Genomic DNA, 23,079 nt, shown 5'->3' with positions numbered 1-23,079 from the left:
ATAAAGAGCTCACTTCAGGCAGCCTGTCCGCCAGCTCTTCCTCTCAGAGGAGCCTTCTCCTTGCTCCCTGAACCTAATACTGACTCAATTCTTCAAATGCCAAAGTAAAAGTAGTTTATTTATTTACCATTTTACCAGTTTATGTAACAATTTACCAGTTTAACAGTTTATTTACCATTATTTTGGTACTTTGGCTATTTGGATGCAGAAGACAAGAGCACTTCATTCCTCAGGGATGGGAGCCCTGAGAAGAGGCTCCCCTAAAGTAGTACGAATGCTTGCCTAACCATCCTGCCACTCTGGAAGGCTTTGACCCTAGACCTAACAAGAGTTGTCCCCATTTGGAATCCGTGGGAAAGGGGGGGAAGAAGGGAGAACTAGCTCTGGAGCATGTCGGAATGGAGGTCACCTCCATCTTGAAGCCTTCCTTGATAACTCCCCTTGACCCTGACTGGGATCAGAAATGATTTTTCCTCCCTCTGACTCAGGGCAGTATGTTGTTCTTGTTCATTTGTCCTTTCTATTTTGGCTTTTAATTATTTGTGCCCATGTTTTTGGGAAAAACTTTGAGGACAGTGAAGGGTAACAAGCCTAGTTAGTAACTATTGTCAGGAGACATTGTGGTATATGGAAGAGACCAATGGAATCAGAGACCTGAGTTCTAATCCTCCATCAGATATTGTCAAGATGTGCGATTGGGTAAACTCTATAACCTCTCTGATTCTCAGCGTTCTTATTTATAAAAATAATAGCACAAACCTCCCAGGGTTGTTGTGATCAAATGAGAGGTAAAGTTACCGGTAGACATAAATACATGCATGTGTACGTGTATGAATGCATGTATGTATGAATACCTTGTATTGCATTGTGCTGTGGGGGGTATTTTCTGTACTATGTGTTACATATGTGTGTGTCTATACAATTGTTTGAATCAGACCTGTGATTTGATCAGCACAAGGAGCTCCAGGTAAGGAAACTCTCCCTAATCAATGTAGAATGAGGCACCTTCTCTGTAACTAAAAGTCTTAGAAAGCTGCCTGGAGCCTGGGTGTCAAGCTCAAACAGAAATGAGGATAGCTAAATCATACAGAAGGACCTCTGAGGGCCACACATTACCTTAGAAACCACCCATGTTCATGTATTTCTTTTTTATTGTTATTGCTACATCAATACATTAAAATCAGGTAGGAGGGGCAGCTAGGTGGTGCAGTGGATAGAACATCGGCCCTGGAGTCAGGAGGACCTGAGTTCAAATCTGCCCTCAAACACATAATACTTCCTAGCTGTATGACTCTGGGTAAGTCACTTAACCCCAGTTACCTCACTTAAAAAAAAAAGCATACCTAAAATCAGGTAGGAATTACATTCTAATCTAGTTCAGGCAGCACTCAGGAGGGTGGGAGGCTGCCTGTGGGACCCAGCTGGTCCGGAACACTTGGAGCTGAAGTGATCTGCCCCAGGGTCACACAACCAAGGTGTTTCAAATCCCTAGCACAGCTTCTATGACAAGCTGCCTCTCTATGTAACTGAGAGTTGTTATTGTCCAAGAACCAGCCTAAGTCAAGAGACTGACTATTCTCTAGCAGATTAGTCACCAGGTGATGGGTTTTTTTAGGTTACACAGGCTCATGAACCCGCTGTCTAGTAAATCAAGGAGAGGCTATAAAGGAAGAACCCACAGTCAATGAAATCACAAACAGTAATTACTAACATGTATATAGGCTTTAGAAAATAGTTTCCTATCTATACAATAAGCCTCTTCATTGAGGTGACTGGGGAGAATGCTTAGAAAGGAGTGGTCTGGTCAACTCATTTCCAGAAACATTAAGATGACTGACACACATTTCCTTGAGAGAGAAAGGGAAATACCCAGTACTTTTGACCCATTGACTCCTCTTTGAGGTTGTTTCAATGCAACAAACATTTATTAAGTTTCTCTTAAACATTTATGAAGCCCTACTATGTGGCAGGCACCATGCTAAATGCTGAAGATTCAAAGAAAAAAAGGAACTCCCTGTCCTCTGAGAGTTCACTTGCATCTGGAAAATATCATCTCCTTTAGGGCAGGAACAGTTTTGGTTTTTGTCTTCCTATCCCCAGCACTGAGCACAGCTCCTGCAACATAGTAGGGCTTGCTTAATGTTTGTTGATTGACTGGTTGACTGACTGGAGGATATAACAAATTCACCAGTAAATAAAATGTAAATTTTGAGGGAGAGACAGGGCATTGGGAGCTGTTTAAGGAATGGGTCCAGAAAGGCCTATTGTAGGAGGTGGCACCTGAACCCCGGCTTTGAAGGAATTAATGAGGCAGAGGTAAGGAAGGAGAGGAAGCACTGACAGGAGATAAAGTCTGGTACACAGGGAACAGTTTGACTGAAATGGAGACAGTGGAGAAATATGGAATGAGACTGGAAAGGTAGGTGAGAGCCATGTTAGGATGGCTCCAGATGCCTACCTGAGGAGTCAGTAGGAAGGCAACAAAACTCAGTGGATAGAGCCCTGTCTCTGAAGTCAGAGGACCCAGGTTTGAATCCTTGCTCTGTCATTTACTATTTGTGTAGAGTCCCTTCCAGCCCTAAGTCTGGGAATCTATGACCTCAGAGACAAAAGTGACTAGACTACTGTGACAATCTTGGAGAGGACAGATGGGAATAGAGTTGAGTTCATTTTTAAAGAAACCTTTATTAGGAGTGATTTTTGTGGACATGGATTCAATCAGTCTTCACAACTTGATTAGATGTTGGAGATGAGGGGCATCTAGGTGGTACAGTGGATAGAGTTCCGGCCTTGTAGTCAGGAGGACCTGAGTTCAAATCCAGCCTCAGATACTTGACACTTACTAGCTGTGTGACCCTGGGCAAGTCACAACCCCAATTGACTCACCAAAAAGCAAAAAAAAAAAAAAAAAGACATTGGAGATGAAGGAAAGAGAAGACTATAAAGTGATCCTGAAATTACAAACCTTAATGACTTGGGAGGACAGTGGAACTAATGGGCAAGTTTGAAAGAGAGAGTCAGAGAAAGCTTAAATAGAACTAAAGAACAGGTTCCATCAACAGCTGGGAAGAACTGTCAATCAACTGTCCCAACATCATCCTTCTGGGGTTGCCTGGACTCTGTACTTTTTTTTTTCATCTTTGAAGATGTTCATTTTCTTATTAATTAATTTTTAGTTTTCAACATTCATTTCCATAAGATTTTGAGTTCTAAATTTTCTCTCCCTCTCTCCAATCCTCCCTCCCCAAGACTGCATGCAATCTGATATAGGCTCTACATATACCTTCATTTTAAACATATTTTCACATTAGTCATGTTGTAAAGAAGGATTACACCCAGTAGGAGGAACCATGAGAAAGAAAAAACAAGAACAGAAAAAAAAAAAAAGAGAAAAATAATATACTTCGATCTGCATTCAGACTCCATAGTTCTTTCTCTGGATGTGGATGGCATTTTCCATCATGAGACTTTTGGAGTTGTCTTAGATCTTTGCATTGCTGAGAAGAGCTAAGAGTCATTGCACAGCATGGCTGTTGCTGTGTATAATGTTCCTCTGGTTCTCACTTCACTCAGCATCAGTCCATACAAGCCTTTCCAGGTTTTTCTGGAGTCTGCCTGCTCATCATTTTTTTTTACGGAACAATAGTATTTCACTACATTCATGTACCTCAACTCTATATTTCTATCTCCTCCTTTTGGAATGGAAACTCCTTGAAGGCAGGGACTATCTTTTTTTTTTAATTTTAAAGATTTTTATTAGCCAACTAGCATTTAATAAAGCATCTGCTGGGAAGAAAGAGGAAAAGCAATCCTTGTTCTCCAGGAGCTCATAGTCTATTGTTTTTGTATCACCCTGATATTCTCCTCTACCCTTCTCCCCACCATCCTCCAGAGCCATCCATTATAACAAATAATATTTTAAAAGAAAAAGAGAAAGAATAGAAAACAAATTCAGCAAAACCTACCAATGCACTGAAAAAAAATCTTATACAATGTTACAAACAATGTTTTATTCCCACTGATCTGGACTTCTGCAAAGGACTAGAAGTGTGTGGGGGGGGGGTGGAGCCAGGGAATGAGGGGAGCAGGGGGAGTCGTCTATCTCTTCAATGAACCCAAGTTTATTGTCTTTAATTTATTTAGTATTTGTGTCCTTAGCACTTAGCACGGCACCTGGCAGATTGTAATTGGGGGACTTCGCTCTGTGGAGCAAATCAAACACCAAGTCCTGTCTTTACCTTTGAGAAATCTCCCATGTAATGCCCCCTTCTCTCCTCTGACACTGCCACCCCTCTAGTGCAGGCCCTCATCACCTCATCTCCTCCCATTCCAAGTCCATCCACCACTCAGCTGCCAAAGCAATTTTTTTGGGGGGTGAGGCAATTGGGGTTAAGTGACTTGCCCAGAGTCACACAGCTAGGGAGTGTTCTGTGTCTGAGGTCGGATTTGAACTCAGGTCCTCCTGAGTCCAGGGCCAGCGCTCTATCCACTGCACCACCTACCTGCCCCAAAAGTGATTTTCGTAAAGCGCAGGTCACCATCATAACTTAGTCCCCTCTTCCCTTTCCAGTCTCCTTACACCTTACACTACTCCATGCACTACAATATTCTAAAATCTAGCTACATTGACCCTCTTACTGTTCCTTGCACACAATAAACTCTCCCTACCGGGTGTCTTCCCCGGGGGTTTCCCAAGCCTGCAATGCTCTCCCTCCTAGTTTTTGCCTCCAGGCTTTTCCAACTTTCTTCAGGACTCACCTTTCTCAGAGCCCTCTCTTGGACATTTCCTCCTATTCACATTGAATAATGAATCTCATATGTACATAAGGGGTCCCCCCACCTCCACCCCAAGACAATGAGCTTTAAGCATGGGGAATGGACCGAGTTTTTGCCTTTTTTATCCACATCCCTAAGCACTGTAATAAATAATTGTTGACCAAATGACCAAATTCTTGTATTTTAGCTTCCGACTCTTTCTTCAGTCCTCTCCCCCTTTGCTCTGCCTCTCTACTCTCTACTTTACTCTCTACCCTTAGGATCTAAGGGCCTGCTTATTCTCCATTCCAAATCCTAAAGGTATGCAGGAGTACAGAGTCAGAGTCTCAGAGAGATCCACATCTCTTCCATCCATAAGAAAAAAAAAGGGTTGCTGAGTCTCACTGGCAAAACTGAACTCTGCCTCCTTCTCCAGCACAGGAAATGAGTCAGCAGGGAGACTCGGTGGAGACAGAAGCATGCTGAAGTCATGGGCGGAGATAATACTCCCCAGGCCATCGGGCAAGAGGAGGACCAAACTAGCCTCTCCTGGGCCTCTTCTGAAATCTGGCCATGTTGGGAGACCCCACTTTGGAATGCATGTATCAGGGGACAGGACAAATGCTGCGTAAGAAGGGAGCCTTATAATACATTCCAGGGAAAATAATTTAACCCAGACGCTAGGCTATTCAATGAGCTGTGTTCCCATAAAGTCTCCTGTGCTTTTTGCCTCCTTCCAGGCCGAATTCACCTCCCACCTTCCCCAGGAAGCCTGGGAGGCCTAGCCTGGTGAAATGAAAACAGCCTCCAAACTAGCTCCAGGAGCCCTGCATCCTCAAAGAGGCGTCTTTGGTATAGTGGCTTCAATTTCTGTCTCTGTACATGAAAAAGTTGGGTCCTCCTAGCTATGAAATCCAAAAATTCTCTGACCACTCTAGCACACAGGAAACATTCCCACTAAACTATTTTTGGGCTTAATATTTGCACCATGAGCCAACACACAGTGGACAATTGTCTTATTTCTTAGTTATTTTTACTTGTGCATGTGTCTGGCTTGTTGACTTATAGATGCCCAGTGGCAGAGGGTGGGAGTGTTTTACCACTTCCTATCCCCCCACATTGCCTAGCACAGTCGGACAGTCTGCCATTGAATTATAGGATGTCAGAGGGGGCAGGGAACATAAAAATGATCTGATCCAACTCCCTCCTTTTACAGAGAATGAATCAGAAAAGAGAGACAAGCTGCCCAAGGTCACACAGAGAAAGTTCGTGGTAGAGCTAAGATTAGCCCTCAGGTCCCCCAACTCTACTCTGTTGCTTTTTTTTTTCTTTTTCGGCTACTATTGTTGATCATTCTTTTTCCTGCCTCTTATCTCACCAGTGCTGAAGGCTCTTATTCTCTGAAGTTAAAAAAAGCAAACACCATTCTGGAAAACAGTTTAGAACTACACTCAAAAAATCACCAAACTGTCCATATCTTTTGCCCCAGACAAACCGCAGCTGAACATAGAGAGCCTAGGAGGTCAAGGCCAGAGAGAAAGAGCCTTTAATTCCTGACAGCGTTTTTTGTTGTGGTAGCAAAAAACCTGGAAACAAAGGGGATGTCCATCAGTTGAGGAATGGCAAAATACAATGTAGCATACAAATGTAACGGAATATAATTTTGCTGTAAGAAACTATAAGCCTAAGAAAATGTTCCTTTCTCCCTTTCTTTTTTTATAGAATGAATGAAATACTATTCACAAAGCCTTTCTCTTATGCCAAGCACTTCAGATACAAATACACAAAAGCGAAACTCTTTTCCCTGTTCTCAAGGAATTTATATTTACATAGAAAGAAAGAGAGCTGGAGTACTAAGGGTATGTAATATTGAAGATTCTGATATTTTGATGAACTGCTTTTTTCTATTTTTCCTCGCAATCTTTCTTTTTCCCTTTGTTACAATAGTAGCCAAGCCTCTCTGATGAAGTTTTGGCATGACAGCCCTCTCCCCTCCAACACCTCCTTGATATGAGGGATTAGGGGAAACCATCGGACTGACTATTCAAGGTTTACTGAGTCATCCCAAAGTACCAAGGCCATTAGCAGAGAGCACGTTACTGGAAGTGGCCAAGATCCAGGTCCATTCCCATGCCCCAGGATATGTCCTTGTTTACACAAGGGATGTGTATCTGGGGAAGGGAGGTGGGGGAAAGATGGTGGTGATGTAAAAGCAGAAGATGTGAATAATTTTTAAAAATAAATTTTATTCCTATCTACCCCCCCCTCCCAGAGAGCCATCCCTTATTGCTCAGCTGTCCTTCATTCTTGAAGAGGACCAAAATGACATCATTATGTTAGAGTCAAGTTTCAGTGTGTCCGACTGTGGTTGATCAGACCATTATGAGCTGGGAATGCTATGCCGCTGGTCCAGCACGAATAGTCCATGTGAACATTTGGCGTGGATTCTCCAAATTTGTGCAGCTCGTTTTGAGCTACTTCAATTCTGCTTTGCTCATAGAGCACAGCATCTTCTCTGATGTAGGCACGCCAGCATCTCCCATGTCACACAATCAATTCCAAAGTTCTTTATCAAGCCCTTGAGAATGTCTTTGTCTCACTTCATCTGACCACCACGGGAGTGCTTGCTGTCCCTTACACAGAAAGCAAAAAGGGAAAAAAATGTCAGCACAACTAACCCACAGATCTGAAAAAGTCTCACACACGCAGTGTTCCACACACATAGCTCCCAACTCTGGCAAAGAAGCGGATATCTCTTCTTTGGGACCAAGTTTGTCATTCTAATTTCCAATCGTTCAATTTCCATTGTTAATTATTTCAATGGTTATTGTACTTTCCATTTACATTGGCATAATCCTTATATAGATGGTTTTCCTAATAAGAAAATCTAACATTTACATAAGCATTTAAGTTACCCAAAGTGCTTTGTGGATGTTAACTCAATCGATCCTCAAGAGGAGGTGGGTGATATTATTATCTCCATTTTACATTTTGGGATAAGGCATATGAGGCTGACTTGTTTAGTATCACACAGCTAAGTATCTGAGGCATAATTTGAATAGATGCCCAAAGCAACTTTTCCATCTACTGCACCACCTAGTCAACCTTTAGTCTCTAGAGTCCACATCCAAATGCCTGCCAAAAAAAAAGTCCTATCAACTAGCTTCCTAGCTTCCTGGAAAACCAAGCATGGATTCCACTGCTCTACTACAGGCCTCCCAGACTCCCTGAGGCTCACTCCCCTGACCTTTGAAAACTCAAAAGATTGGAACCTCCAGATTCCTCTCCTTCACCTACAATGAAAAAACAAAAGCTTAACCAGATAGATAACCAAGGTGTGTATTCATGTGGCCACAGGCCTGTCCTTCAGAGGCCAACCTTCAGGGTCCTGCTGAAACCAGCTTGAATTTTCAGGGTGAGCATTTAAACCTCAGAAATCAGCAAACACTACATATCAGGGCTTGGTTTAAAATTGGTGGTTTTGTTTTTTAAATTGCCTGTTAATAATACAGATTCAACTTAAAAGTGTATCCTGGATAAATTTTTTTCAGAGATTCTGTTGAACATATGTGTTGTGTTGAACACACCCCTGCCCCAAGACCTCCCCTTAAAGCATTTTCTCATTCTGCTTACTTGAAAAGTTCTTAAATTATTCCAAGTTTCTTCATATTCATTGTTTCTTACAACACAATAACATTCCATTACATTCATGTACCACAATTTGTTTAATCATTCCCTAGTTGATGGGCATCTATTTTGTTTCCAAATCTTTGAAAACATGAAAAATCCCATTATAAATATTTTGGTGTGTATGGGGCCATTCTTTTGATTACTAATCTCTTTGGGTAACTAGGTTGCATAATGGATAGAGCACCCTGCCTGGTGTCAGGAAGACCTGAGTTCAAATCCAGCCTTGGACACTTACTAGCTGTGTGACCTTGGGCAAATCACTTAACCCTATTTGCCTCAGTTTCCTCATCTTCCTGAGTTCAAATCTGGCCTCAGATATTTACTAGCTCTGTGACCCAGGGTGAGTCATTTAACCCTATTTGCTCAGTTTCTTCATCTGTAAAATGAGCTGGAGAAAGAAATGGCAAGCTATTCTAGTGTTTCTGCCAAGAAAACCCCAAACGGAGTCATGAAGAGTCAGACGTGACTGAACAACAATAACGACAATTCCTTGAAGTATATGCCTGGCAGTAAAATCTTCATACAATATTGACACGTTAGACACTTTTTATACAGAATTCTTAGTTGCTTTCTGGAATATTTGGACCAATTCATAGCCATTCAGCCTTCCACACAGGCCATGTCAACATTGGCCTGCTCTTGCCAGCTTGGACCAGCACCCTCCACAATGGACCTGAGATTTAGACCTCCATAACTGATCTGGGACATCTTAAATCCAGGCTGGAAATCCCAGAGGAAGTTAATCCATTCATCTTTGGAGCTCCTTTCCTGGGGCCTTACCCAGTTGATTGGTGACTGCACACGGGCAAAGGAGTCCCCATCATCCATTATATCTATTGACTGACCCTAGACAACACTTCAGCCACACATTCTATCCAGCTACCTGGCCATCCGGCTATCCACCCAGGCCCTACCACCATTTCTTGGCTGTTATCCCTCTAATGTTTGTTCCTGCCATATCTAATGATCTGTGTTCAAAGGGTCCTTCCAAAAGCAACATCCTATGTTCTAAGGACCCTTCAGCTCTAACAATCTCTCTTCTAAGGTTTCTTCTTGCTCAGAGCTCTAGGTCCAAATTGCCAAGTGTTTATTGGATTTCTCCAATTGTATATCCATTAGGCAAATGCCCATGCGTGCATACACACACACACACACACACACACACACACACACACACACACACACACACCCCTTTGATATGTCCAAAACAGAATGTATTATCAGAAATTCACCCTCCTCCAAAATTCTCTATTTAGGTAGAAGACAACCTTTACATGTAACTTGACTCTAGCATAGTGATGTCATTTTGATTTGGTACAACAGCCAGCCAACTGTCTAAACAGCCATTACATCTCTCTCATCTATCCCCTTCTCTCTACTCACACAGCTAAGGTCCTATTCCCTGGACTAGGATACTAATAACTTTGTCGTTGTTCAATCATGTCCGACTCTTCATGACCCCATTTGGGGTTTTCTTGGCAAAGACACTGGAGTAGTTTGCCATTTCCTTCTCCAGTTCATTTTACAGATGAGGAAACTGAGGTAAACAGAGTGAAGTGACTTGCCCAGGGTCACACAGCTAGTAAGTATCTGAGGAAGGTTTTGAACTCAGGAAGAGGAAAGAGTCTTCCTGATTCCAGGCCCAGTACTCTATCCACTGCACCACCTAGCTAATGCTCATAACTGGTGGCTATATAATGTGCTAAAAGTTTGCAAAGTACTATACATGCTCACAACAACCCTGGGAGAGGGTTGGTATTGTTGCCCCTATTTTACCAATGAAGAAATGAGGCTGAGAGAAATCGAGTGGCGTATGCTAGATCACTCAACTAGTAAGTTTCTGAAGCAATATTTCCAAGTCATACAATCTACTGTACCAGCTTCCTCGTCAGAGTGCTGGATTCTTGTCTCTCCCCTCTTGTAAGACACAAGCCTACTCATGCTTTTCCCCCTTCATGGCTCCCTACGTCTACAAGATAAAGTGCAAACTTCCCTAGCATTTACAACTCTTCTAGAACCAGCCTCCGTCGTTCTCTAGGCTTACTGAACATTACTGTCTTTCACTATCTCTCATCCCAAGCAGTCTGGTCTATTTCTTTCTCCCTGAATGGGACTCGACATCCTCTGTCCCACTATCTGGTCACAGTCTTTCTCCCAGTCTCTCTCCCGTACTTCTCCTCCTTGTCTTAGAATCCTGAGCTCCTTTCAAGGCTGAGCTTATACACCATCTCCTAGGGGAAGTCTTTCTCCTTTGTTGTTCATGCTTTCTGCCTTCTCAAATTATCCCACATATACTCACTTGTTCATATGCTACATTCCCCTCAAAAGACCATAAGCTCCTTGAAGGCAGGCACACATCTTTTCTTTGTGTTGTATCCTCCGGCCCTAGCACAATGCCTGCACATACTGTAAGCATTTAATAAATTCTTACTCTGTCACATCAGACGCTCTATGTTCTTTATTCTAGGTTCCTCCCAGCTCTGACAAGTCACAGGACAGTTTCTTAACCTTTTTTTGTGTCATGGACCCCTTTGGCAGTCAGGTGAAGCCTCTGGACCTCTTCTCAGAGGACTGTTGTTGAATGTATCACAAAGGAAACCAATTGTATTGAAATAGTTATCAAAATATTAAAAAAACACAACCAGGTCTAAGGACCTCCATGAAGAACCCCTGATCTTCGTTCTAGGTCCTATTCCCTTGCTATACTTTTTCATTTGTTTGTTTTTGAGGCAATGGGGTTAAGTGACTTGCCTAGGGTCACACAACTAATGAGTGTCTGAGGTCAAATTTGAACTCAGGTCTTCTTGACTCTATCCACTGCACCACCTAGCTACCCCATGCTATATTTTTTCTTTTGGAAATCTCATTCAGTTTCTAGAGCTTCTGCTTGGTTCATTAGATCCTAGCTCCAGAGCAGGAAGGGATTTCAGAGTCCATCTTCTCAGAGTTTAGATTCTAAGGCATCTTCTATTTCCAACATTTTAGTTTCTAGTTTCCAGCCCTGATTTTCTATATTCAAAGGTCCATTCGAACTCCATGAGCAGCTAGGTGATACAGTAGATAGAACACTGGGCCAGGAGACCACAGGTTCTGAGTTCAAATATAGCCTCAGGCTGTGTGACCCTGAGCAAGTCACTTAACTTCTGCTTGCCTCAATTTCCTCAACTGCAAAATGGAGATAATAATAGCACCTACCTCCCAGGGCTGTTGATAAGATCAACCAAGAAATTATTGGTAAAGCCCTTAGGGCAGTGCCTGGTCACATACTGGTTCCTGGTAAATGCTGGTTTCCTTCCTTTCCCGGTTTTAGCCACCAGGACCAGGACCAGGACGTGGCTCCTTCTTTTAAAATTGTAATTTTAGCAGGGCATGAACCTTCAAGTCCAACTTAAACTTGCTTAGCTTATTACTGAAGAGGCAGTACATATTGGCCACAGCATTCCCAATAGTAGGCAGGTATCAATGAGTAATGAATAAATATCTGTTCACTGATCACAGTCCCATGACTGCTACCTATCTGAGGGCCGGAGGGGAGCAGTTCCAGAGAGACAGGAGAAAAAACAAGCTCTTTGGTCTTCCCTTACTTTCGTTACCACCAAATGAACTCTGCATCCAGGCCAAAGGAAGAATCGGACAAATACACCCCACGACTGCTTCCAGCCCGCGGGGTGGCCCAGCTTCTAAGGTTCCCCAAGTCTGTCGATCCTTTTTTACACACAATGGACAAAAACGGGAAAAGGCTAACAGGAAGCTAAGGGGTAGAAGGGGAAGGAAGGGGAGAATAGCGGCTAAGTCACCCTCCTAGGAGGTAATATGATTGATAAGACAACCACATGCTAACGAGGAAGCATCAACCTATGCTGACATGTCAGCTCTCTCGTTTGCTCATAAATCTATCAGAAAAAAAACAAGATTTATCAAGTCGTCCAGCCCTGATTCACAAATCTCTATTTCTTAACGCAAGGCTGTTAAATAGGATTCACCCGTCACATGAACGGCAGAAATATATCCCTCCCCAAATAAACAGTGGGTCCCTAGATCCTCCAAATACATTCATCCCAAATTCACCAATAACATCCCTCTTAATAACGCGTTTAATGCTCTGTTTCCTTTCCTTTCTTAGCCTGTAGTCTTTTGAGAAAAGATGTCTCTGTTAAGACTTGCAGAGGGGAACATAAATTCATCTCGAGGGTCACTGCCCCGGGGGCACTGCTTCTCAGAAAGCTCTCTGGGAGGAGGGAAGCGCTTCCAATGATGTCCCCCGGTCCCAGCCCCCTCTGAGCCCTCCAGGGAGCCGGCCGGAGGTTTCCCAGCCACGCGGTTTCTGAAGCCTCCCAGCTCAAGGTCCTTTTGGCATTCAGAGCTATGCAGGGCTTTGTAAATAAACCTTTGCTTGAAGCTGGAAACAAAGCCGGTGCCCAAGGACTGGAGAATGGCTGAACAAACTGTGGGCGACGAATGTAAGGGGATATTATTGGGATGGAAGAAGCAACAAAAAAGGGAAGTGCAGAGAAACATGGGAAAGCATGTGTGAATTGGTGCCGAGTAAACTGCAGAACAAAGTAGCCGGTCAGGGATGTGACCGGGTCACCAAAAGGCGGCTGCCTCCCAGGCTTGACTCTGATTAATCTTGTAATGGGAGTTCCCCAAACAACCTTACTGGAAGGTGAGCTTTTGTTTTGTACTTATTTATCATTTGGGAGTCTACCAGCCCACCTAACTTTGGGGCTGGAGATTGTGCTCTTGGGAACCTTATGGAGGACAACACTATAGGTATCTCTGGATTAGGATTCAGGGACTGGGGTAGCTTTTTTTGGCTGTAGCAAAAAAAAAATTTTTTTAATGAGATCAAGTATGTAGATTGCCCTGCAGCCTCTAAAGTGCTAATAAAATAAATAAATCCTATTTAACTCCAGGGTGGGGATTGGTAGGGGGTTAGGAGGGAGGGAGGAGGGATTATTTTGACAATGCAGTGCAGTTTAGGGGAAAATCTCCACACCACTGAAACTCATTTGCACTTGTTATGCTTATTATAAATCAAAGAACAGATTCGGGGCTAAAAAATAGCATGGGGCTCACCATGTACCTCTCCCCACCCCCTATTCAATAAACTCTAGGGTGTCCTTTATTATCTCCAAGATCAAATATAAAATCTACTATAATTTCGAGTCCTTCTTACCTTTCTAGTCTTCTTTGATCTCTTTCCCTTCATGATCCAGCTACACTACCTATTTGCTAATCCTCAAGGTCCCAACTTCATTACTTTGTACTGGCTGTCCTCCATGCCTGGAATGCTCTCTTCTTCCTCACCTCTGGCTTCTCAGCTTCCTGCAAGGCTCAGCTCAAATTCCCACCTCCAGCTGGAGGCCTTTCCAGATTGGACCCCTCCCATCCCCCCAGCACCTTCTGGAAGGTGACTATCTTTAGTTTTGCCCCAAAGTACCTTGTTATCCACCTGTGGTCTCCCTGCTCTCCTCTCCCTCCCCATTAGAATGTTAGCTCCTTGAAGAAAGGGGACTTTGCTTTTGCCTTTCTTTTTATCCAAGGCCTGGGATTCTTAAACCGGACGGCCTCTTGTCTGAGGGAGAATCCCTTTCCATAGATGTCATCTAGTCCAGCCTGAATCTCAAGGATGTTAAGGAACTTGCACACAATCACACAGGGAATAGAAGAGGTGTGATTTGAACCCAGATCCTTTGGTGGTATAATAGAGTACTGGCCCTGGAGTCAGGGAGATGTGAGTTCAAATTCTGCCTCAGACACTTACTAGATGTGAGAAATCAGTTTACTGGTTTAATCATTAATGGGAATAACATCAAATTACTATGTGTTAAGTACTCAGGATAAAGAAATTTGAAGACATGGTCCTTGCCTCCAAAGAGCTCAGTCTTACTAGGGAAAATAGCTATATACACACAAGAAATATTGTCGTTGTTTGTCCTTCGTTTTCTTTTTTTTTCTTTTTTTTTTGAGGCAATTGGGGTGAAGTTGATGAGGTCTAGAGGTTTAGCGGTGCCACAATTCCAAAATCATGACACCGAATCCTCCTTTCAGCCAGACGAGGTTTATTAAAGATCCGTCATATTGGCCAGACTCTTAAGAATTCTGAGCACCTATAAGCTATTGGCTAGATTGTAAGAATCTGAGCACCTTAATGGAGACAAAATGGACCTTATATACAGAAAGACTATGGGAGGGATCTAGGAGGAGCCAAGTAGTCTATGCAGTAATAAAACTCCAGAGACCTGCACTACATTGCCGAGGGAGAACAGAGCCTTGATAGGATTAAGGGTGGGAAGTGGCTGGGGGGGGGGGGACGGGAAGTGGGGAGGTAAAACAATGGAGGGCTAGGCTAAAGGTAACTGAGAATTGGGAGATTGGGTGTAGAGACAAAGAAAGGCCAGTTGATGAATTATAGCCTCAGGCAAATGCTGGACATTTGGTCATGTGGGAAAGTCCAGGGTTTTTCCTTTTTGGGGTCTAGATCCCATCCTTATCAAAGTGACTTGTCCAGGGTCACACAGCTAGTGTCTGAGGCTGGATGTGAACTTAGGTCCTCCAGACTCCAGGGCTGGGTACTCTATCCACTTCACCATCTAGCTGCCCCTTGTCCTTCCTTTCCTAAGAGTTCCATTAACATCACAGGTGATGTTTTGATTTTTGAGTGAATTGGATTTAAGTGAGGCAGAGTTGCACAAAGTCATCAGCCTCTCTCTCTTCCAGAGTCTTCAAAGTCAAGATGACTATCAGTGGCCCAGGATGCAATAGATGACCTTGGCATCTTCCATGTCTAACCAGGCTCTAAGCACTGCACAGTACCTGTTTGGAACATGGCCGTTGGAACAAATTGTTCTCATCGGATCATTCAACGGGGAAAGTCTTCACATGCTTGGGGGTAGACAACTCTACAGATCTGAGGCCAGTTGGTTACCCTCTACCTGGTTTAGCCCGTCTGCTGAGAAGGTTTTACCAAGGTGTGTCTCCTGGGCATGCTACAGCTTCTTGGAGCCACAGGTGAGAGTTGGGTGAAGGTGGAGACCAAGGCAGATGAGCAGCCCTGAAAAGAGCTCAGCAAAGCCCTCCCACCAGAGCTGTTGGTTCTTCCTGAGCACCCCATACACCTCACATGAAATATACAGGGAAAATAGAAAGTAATCTCAGCAGAAGGTATTGGCAGTGTGGGAAGACTTTTAAAAGTGGTTAAATTCCCTAATGTAGCTCTTCACAGTTCTGACCCTGTCGCTTCCCTTCAGAAACATCAGCTGCTCTCCATTGCCCTTAGCTTAAAATTGAAATTTCTTCAACATCTAAAGCCTTTCCCAATCTGGCTCACTCCCACCCCTACCCTTTACTTTTCTTCACTCCTCTAACTACAGCTGGCTGGAGCGACCTCCTTCCTCTTCTTTGCGTTTGGCATCCTACCTCCTCCCTCTGTACCTTTATAAACGGTGTCCTCCATGCTTGGAATAACAATAATAATAATAATAACCATAGAATTTATATAGCACTCTAAGGTTTGCAAAGGGTTTTAAAAGTATTATCTCATCTTGGGGAGGGAGGGGGACAAAAATTTAAAACTCAAAAGCTTATGATTGTGGATAAATTAAAATAAAATAATAAAAAAAAAATTTTTAAGTATTATCTCCTGTTATCCTCACAACAACACCGAAAGGTAGGTGCTATTATTATCCCTATTTTACAGATGAGGAAACTGAGGCAGACAGAGGTTAAGTGACTTGCCCAGAGCCACACAGATAATGTCTGAGATTGAACGTTGAACTCAGGTCTCCTTGACTCCAGATCCAGCACTTTACCTCATCCCTTCCCCTATCTCTTATCACACTTCTTATCACACCCTTCAAGAATTAGCTCAGATGTCTTCTCCTATAAGAGACCATTCCTGATGCCCCCCAATTGTTAGTGTACACGGAGCAACCCAAATGACTGATTTTATTTTGTGCATATCTTGTATTTGTTTATCTATGTACATGAAGAACCAGAGTTCCTCAAAGGCCAGGCTACTGTTGTTTCTTTTTTTACTCTATATTCCCAGCACCCAAAGCAGTGCCTGGTATTCAGCAGGCACTTAATAAATTCAAGTTGGATTTAAATGGATCATAGAATTATAGGCTTAGAGGTAGAAAGGATCTCAGAGTTCATCTAATCCAACACCTTCATTTTACAGATGAGGCAACTGAGGCGTGGAGAGGCAGAGAGACTGCCCAAGGTCATAGAGGCAGGAAATTTGAACCTAATGTGGATCCTCCAACCTCAGAGCCAGTGCTCTGTTTTACCTCATTGTCTATATAACCTTCTGTCTCTGTTCCCCATGCCTGGAAAGCTCTCCCTCCTCATCTCCACCTCCTGACTTCCCTTGGCTTCCTTCAAGTTCCAATTAAAATCCCAGCTTCTGTAAGACCCCTTCCCAATCCTCCTTAATATTATCACCTTCCTTCTGATGATGATCTCCAATTTATCCTGTCTGTATTTTGCCTGTACAGTTGTTTCATATTGCCTCTCCCATTAGATGGTGAGCTCCTTGAGGGCAGAACTGCTGTGTTGTTTTGTTTCTGCCTTTCCATGCTTTCTCAGGCTTAGCCCAGAACTTAATAAATGCTTGTTGATTCAACTTTTCCCTATCTTTTTTTCTTCTGGTGAGAGGGCTCACCCACCAACCCAGAAGATATCAGTGGTTATCCGTGACACACCTCAAATCCTGAGAGCAGAGTTTTTGCTTACCTTTGCTTTTCTTTTTCCCTTTTCTAAGGAAATCAATCAATAAACATTAAAGTACCTACCATGCTCCAGGCACTGTGCTAAGTGCCTGGGATACAAAAAGAGGCAAAAGACTTGTCCCTGCCTTCAAGGAGCTTACAATCTAATGAGGGTGCCGACATTCAAATATATACAAAGCTAGCTACCTAGAGGATAAATAGGAAATAATTAACAACCAGCCACCCACGTGGTCTCTGCCTGGGAAGAAAGTTAAGAGACAAAGTCATGAAGGAGTAAAAGACCCAAACTTGGACTTGTTCTCTGCTATTACCATGGGTTATTGAGGCAACAGGCAAGTAAGCAACAAGCATTTATTAAATGCTTACTGTGTACCAGGCACTGTGCTAACTTCTGGGGATAGGAAAATAAGCAAAAAGATAATCCCTGCTTCCACAGAGCATGCCTTCTAATAGAAGGAAGGAAATGAGTATTTTTTTTAAGTGCTTACTATGTGCCAGAAGGGAATGGCAAACCACTCCAGTATATTTACCAAGAAAACCCCAAATGGAGTCACAAACACGGAAAAAAGACTGAAGGACAACACCAGTCGATACCATTGTTACCTAGAGCCTTGGTATGGAAGCGAAGAGGTTGGGCTACTTGCATTTGTGGAGACCTAGACATGAACAAACAACACCGAGCAATTGCCCAGAGTCAACTGAGGGGAGGCAGCAAGAACTAACGTGGGGTCAGTCCCTAAGGTGTAACCTACTCCGTGTAAACCCAGAGCTAGAGGGCCATGGCCATGAATTACTACTCAGATGACCAGTCTCAAGCCTAAGGAATAGATGGATGAAAAACACATTTCTCCTCCTCTTGTTTAGAGAGGTGGGAGACTACAGGTGTGGAATGGTGCCAATGCTTTCAGATGGGGTTTCGATATTGATTCTGTTCAACTTCAGATTTGGTTTTGTTGTTACAGGAGAAGCTCCAAAGATGGGTATCTATCATAATATAAAAGGGAAAGGCAAGATTTTAGAAATCTTTACTTTCAAAATAAATTATCTTTTATTTTGATCATATTTTACCATGTTTAACCTTTTCTTTTCTTTTTCAAATTGAAAGGAGTTAAATTTTCCAATGATGCAATTGCATTATCCACTTAACATTTCTTATTTAATGTTAACCTTCTTTTCTTACCCAGAATTCAAGGTGGTCCAGAATCAATCTGATGTCAACTTACCTTTACAATTTTATTTCATGGAGGATTATAGGAGAGAATGGTAGTGATGATTTGATCTGGTGCTCTTATTTTAGGATAAGGGGATGAAGAAGAAGATGAAGGAACTTCATCCTGACGAAGAAACTGAGTATAAATAGAGTTAATGGGCTTCCCCATTATCACACAGGTAGCAATTAGTAGGGCTAAGAGTGAATCCCCAGTCTGACACTCAAATCTAGTGCCCTTTTCATTGTAAAACTGAGCTACTCTCTGACCCCTAAACACACCCTACCTCCTCCTACCTTTGAGTCATTCCCCACATCATACCTAAAAAATTAATCAATCAAACAGGTATTAAACACAAACTATTTGCCGTCTCCAAAGTATCTGTGTCTAATGAAAGAAGTTTCCCTTCCCCTCCAATGGTTCACTATTATCTCTAGGACCAAAAAGAAAATCTTTTGTTTGACTTAACAACCTAGCCTTCTCCTACCTTTTCCATCTTATAATATGATATGATACAATACTCTTTGCACTTTATTACCCGGGTATTCATACACATACACATGACACTATCCCTGAATGAAGTCCAGGCATTTGCATTGGCTATGCTCCATGCCTACAATGTCCTGCCCCCTCACTTCACCTCCATGTCTCAGTTCTCCTGACTTCTTTTTAGATTTAGTTCATGTCCCACCTTTTGCAGGAGATATTTCCCAGGCCCCCCAGCCACTGGTCCCTCCTTTTTAACATTACCTTCCATTTAAACTGTATGTATCTTGAATGTACAGTTATTTGCATATTGTCTGTCTCATTAGAATGTGAGTTTTCACTTGAAGTCAGGAGCCACATTTTTGCTTGTCTTCATATGCCCATCCCTTAGCACAATGCCTCTAACAAAATAAAAGATAAATAAATAATTATTAGTTGACTGGCTGGGTACTTTACAGTAGCAAAAGATTTTCAACATTTCATCGATCCAGTGTCAAAAAAGTCCATTGGTGGAGGACTCCAGGACTGGGATAACTTTAAAGAGGTGGAGCCTTCTACCTACATCAAAGAGCAGTAAGCGATGGGTAGTGATGAAAGAGTATGACCCACCTTCACCCCACGTTGGTCCTCCAAGAGACTAGACAAGTAGGAGAAAAAGTATCCAACTCAGAGCAGAGTGATACACAGCCAGGACAAATAAGGATACATACAGCTACAGTCAACAGGAGTTACATTTATCCTTTTGCCACATGTGGTCATTACAATTAGAACTCATTCTTCTCATGGACCTGTGTGTACTTGCGGGAAAGTGTGCCCTAAACTTTTGTAGGGCTAGGGAAATGTTTCATATCAACCATTCTTACTATCCCTTTTTTTTTTTTAGCAAACATCCTTTGTTAAAAAGCTAAATGATGTCTACTGACTGGTTACAATGGGAAGTACAAGAAGGCGGGGGTAATGGGCAATGGTATTAGAAATGGTAATCCTAAAACCATGAAGGGAGTAGCAGCTACCTTTCTGAGACCCAGAATGTAAGTGCAATCTGGGGAAATGGCCCCAGATGAGTGTGAACATTTTTTTTATCTCCTTACTATACTATACTGTAAGTTTCTTAAAAGCATTCAATCAACAAGCATTTATTAAACACCTACTATGTGCCAGGCCCAGTGCATATCATTAGGCACTGGAAGATACCAAGACCAAAATGAAACAGTCCCTACCCTCAAGGGGTTTACATTTTCCTGGGGAAGACAACAGGTACATATTATAAGTATGTGCCCAATAAATACAAAAGTTTAGAGCGGGATGGTACTAACAGTGCTGGTGGTTGGGTGTTGGATTCAGGAAAGGCTGTCTGTAGAAGGTGGAACCTAAGGTGAGTAGGAGAAAGTGAGAGATTCCACGCATAAAGGGTCTTTTCAGACATGAGGAATGGGCAGTACAAAGGTCTGAGAAGGGAAATGGTTTAGAAGCAGGAGTGGGGATGTGGCCTCAAGGTCACATGTGACCTTCTAGATCTTTGGGTGTAGCCTTTTGACTGAGTCCAAGTTTTATAGAACAAATCCTGTTATTAAGGGGATTTGTTCTGTGAAGTTTGGATTCACTCAAAAGGCCACACTCAAGGACCTAGAAGGCCACAGGTGGCTTTGAGGTCACAAGTTCCCCACCCCTGGATTAGAGGAACCATTTACCCAACCCTTATTTTATCCCCCACCTAGCACTGTGCCTTGCCCACTGTAGTCACTTAAATGTCTAGACAATTCAATTGAATTGAATTTTCAGTTTGCCCTTAAATTTTTAAAATTTGGGTCATTTAAAAAAATGGTTAGGGCTCTTCAGTATACCAATAGTTTGTTGTCAATGTGGAGCAGTTCAGAGAGCCTTGGGCTGGGAATTGGGACACCTGAGTTACAATCCCAGAGCTACCACTTTCATTGGGATGGTACTCCTGCCACCATTATAGGTTACAACTCCTCTACCACCTTAGGAAAAGAGTTTTTTCCCCAGTTGTTGTGACCAAAAAAATTTCATCACCAGGCGTCCAATGGTCTGGAACTCAGCCTCACCCAAATTAGGGAGTCAGGTCCTCTAAGCAATAGACACTCAGTCCTTGAACCTTTCCAGTTCGGTAGGAGCCATCAGAGCTTAAATCCTGCTGGGAAAGCCTCAGATTCCCTGGACTTTTCATCACACCACAATGAGAAACTGGAGAAGGAGCCTGCAATTAATAAAATGGGGATCATTAGACATGTAGTCCCTACCTTACAGGGTTGTTGCTGAGAATAAATGCTTTGTAGAGCAGTCAGTCAACAAATATTTATGCAGCTAGCACCTTCTCTATGCTAAGCATTGGGCTAAGTGCTGGGGATACAAAAGGGCAAAAGACAATCCCAACTCTTTTGGGGGGGGCAATTGAGGTTAAGTGACTTACCCAGGGTCACACAGTTAGTAAGTGTCAAGTGTTTAATCAGAGGTCAGATTTGAACTCAGGTCTTCCTGACTTCAGGGCCGGTGCTCTATCCACTGTGACACCTAGGTTGCTCCAAGTCCCAACTCTCAAAGAGCTCAGATTCTGATGGGACAGATAACATGCAAACAAGATGCAGCCAGGACGTACTGGAGATCCACAGAGGGAAGGCACTTCCATTTACGGGGATTGGGAAAGGCTTCTTGCAAAAGATGGGATTTTATCTGAGATTTGAAGGAAGCCAAGCAAGCCTGGAGGCAGAAATATGGAGGGATAAATAGGAATTATTAAAATATTCTCCTTAAATCACTGTGGAAATCTTCAGAAGCATCAGAAAGGATTTTGTATTGGGTCTCCAGAAAGAATTATGTGGGTAGATGAGTTGGGGAAAGGAAGGTCCTTTGAGAAAGCTCTGGGTATTCCAGAACAAAGCACTGTCCTAAAATGCCCCAGCAGAGTTACAGTCCCGAGCAGATCTTCAGAATCTGGTGCAGGTAAGATGGTGGGGGATAGGTGGGCGGGAAGGGGGGGGGAGGTAAATGTAAGGCCTGAATTTTCTTGTATTCTCTTGGTTCCAAGTGTGAACACTAGTGTAACCTATGGCCCATTCCCCCATCTTTGAGGTCACTCATATGAGCCAGGTATGATCTTGGGGCTAACTCCAAAAGGACACTAAGGCTCCTTTTCCCCTCCATTCAAAGTTTACTTAGGGAAATTTCCAAATATGGCTTGCATATGAATTTAAGCTTTCACAAATGTTGGTCTCTAGAAACTACAGGTGTTCAAGGTAACATGAATATTCAGTAAAGGTTTTATTTTATCCTACAGAAAGTACAGGTAGGTGGCATGGTGGATAGAGCACCAGGTCCAGAGTCAGAAGGACCTGAGTTCAAATGTGACCTCAGATGCTTATTAGCTGTGTGACCCTGGGCAAGTCACTTAGCCCTGTTTTCCTCAGTTTCCTCTTCCGTAAAAAAGAAATAAGCACCAGTAAGAATAAACCACTCCAGTATCTTTGCCAAGAAAACCCCAAAAAGGGGTCAAGAAAAGTCTGACACAACTGAAAATGGCTAAACAACAACAAACAGAAAATGCAGACGACTGAAGGATTCATAGGCACTCATAGGTGATGACAGAAACACACAAAGGACTCAAGAATAGCTTGCATAGTGCTTTACAAATATTATCTCATTTGTTCCTTAACAGCAGCTCTGGAAGTAAGTGCTTTTACTTTCACCATTTTACAGCTGAGGAAAAACAGAGCCTAAGTGACTTGCCCAAGGTCACACAGTAGTATACATCTGAAGCTGGATTTCAACTCTGGTCTTCCTGACTCCAGGCACCATTTCTATCCACTGGGCTACTTACCTGTCTCAATAATCAATAACCCTTCATTAAAATTTATCTTCCTCTTCTGCTGCATTCTCAGCATCCCTCCAGAGGAAACATTGAAAATGTGTGTCGGGGGGTGCCCAGGAGAAGAAATGGGAAAGGAAAGGAGTAAGCATTTATTTAGCACCAGAACATGCCACCTCAGAAGCCACATGTGGCCCTCTAAGTCCTTAAGTGCACCCCTTTGACTAAGACCAAGTTTTACAAAACAACCCCAACAAATCTTTTTATTTTATTTTATTTTTTTTTGGCTAGGCAATGGGGTTAAGTGAATTGTCCAGGGTCACACAGCTAGTAAGTATTGTGTGTCTGAGGCTGGATTTGAACTCAGGTTATTCTGAATCCA

At 42.8% G+C, this 23,079-nt stretch overlaps 1 long non-coding RNA gene across 1 annotated transcript; it reads left to right on the top strand.

Annotated features, from left to right (window-relative positions):
• The first annotated feature begins 12,744 nt into the window (after positions 1-12,744).
• LOC110223429 (uncharacterized) lies at positions 12,745-18,242 on the top strand. The gene is made up of 2 exons (XR_013486451.1): positions 12,745-13,111; positions 15,169-18,242. It is a non-coding gene; the product is annotated as an uncharacterized LOC110223429 (long non-coding RNA).
• The last annotated feature ends 4,837 nt before the right edge of the window (positions 18,243-23,079 follow it).

Source organism: Phascolarctos cinereus, unplaced genomic scaffold (genome assembly GCF_003287225.1).
Source record: "Phascolarctos cinereus isolate Bilbo 61053 unplaced genomic scaffold, phaCin_HiC Scaffold_4;HRSCAF=312, whole genome shotgun sequence".
Classification (NCBI taxonomy): Eukaryota; Metazoa; Chordata; class Mammalia; order Diprotodontia; family Phascolarctidae; genus Phascolarctos; species Phascolarctos cinereus.
Note: the sequence above shows the minus strand (reverse complement) of the source record. Positions and strands in the feature narration are given on the sequence as shown.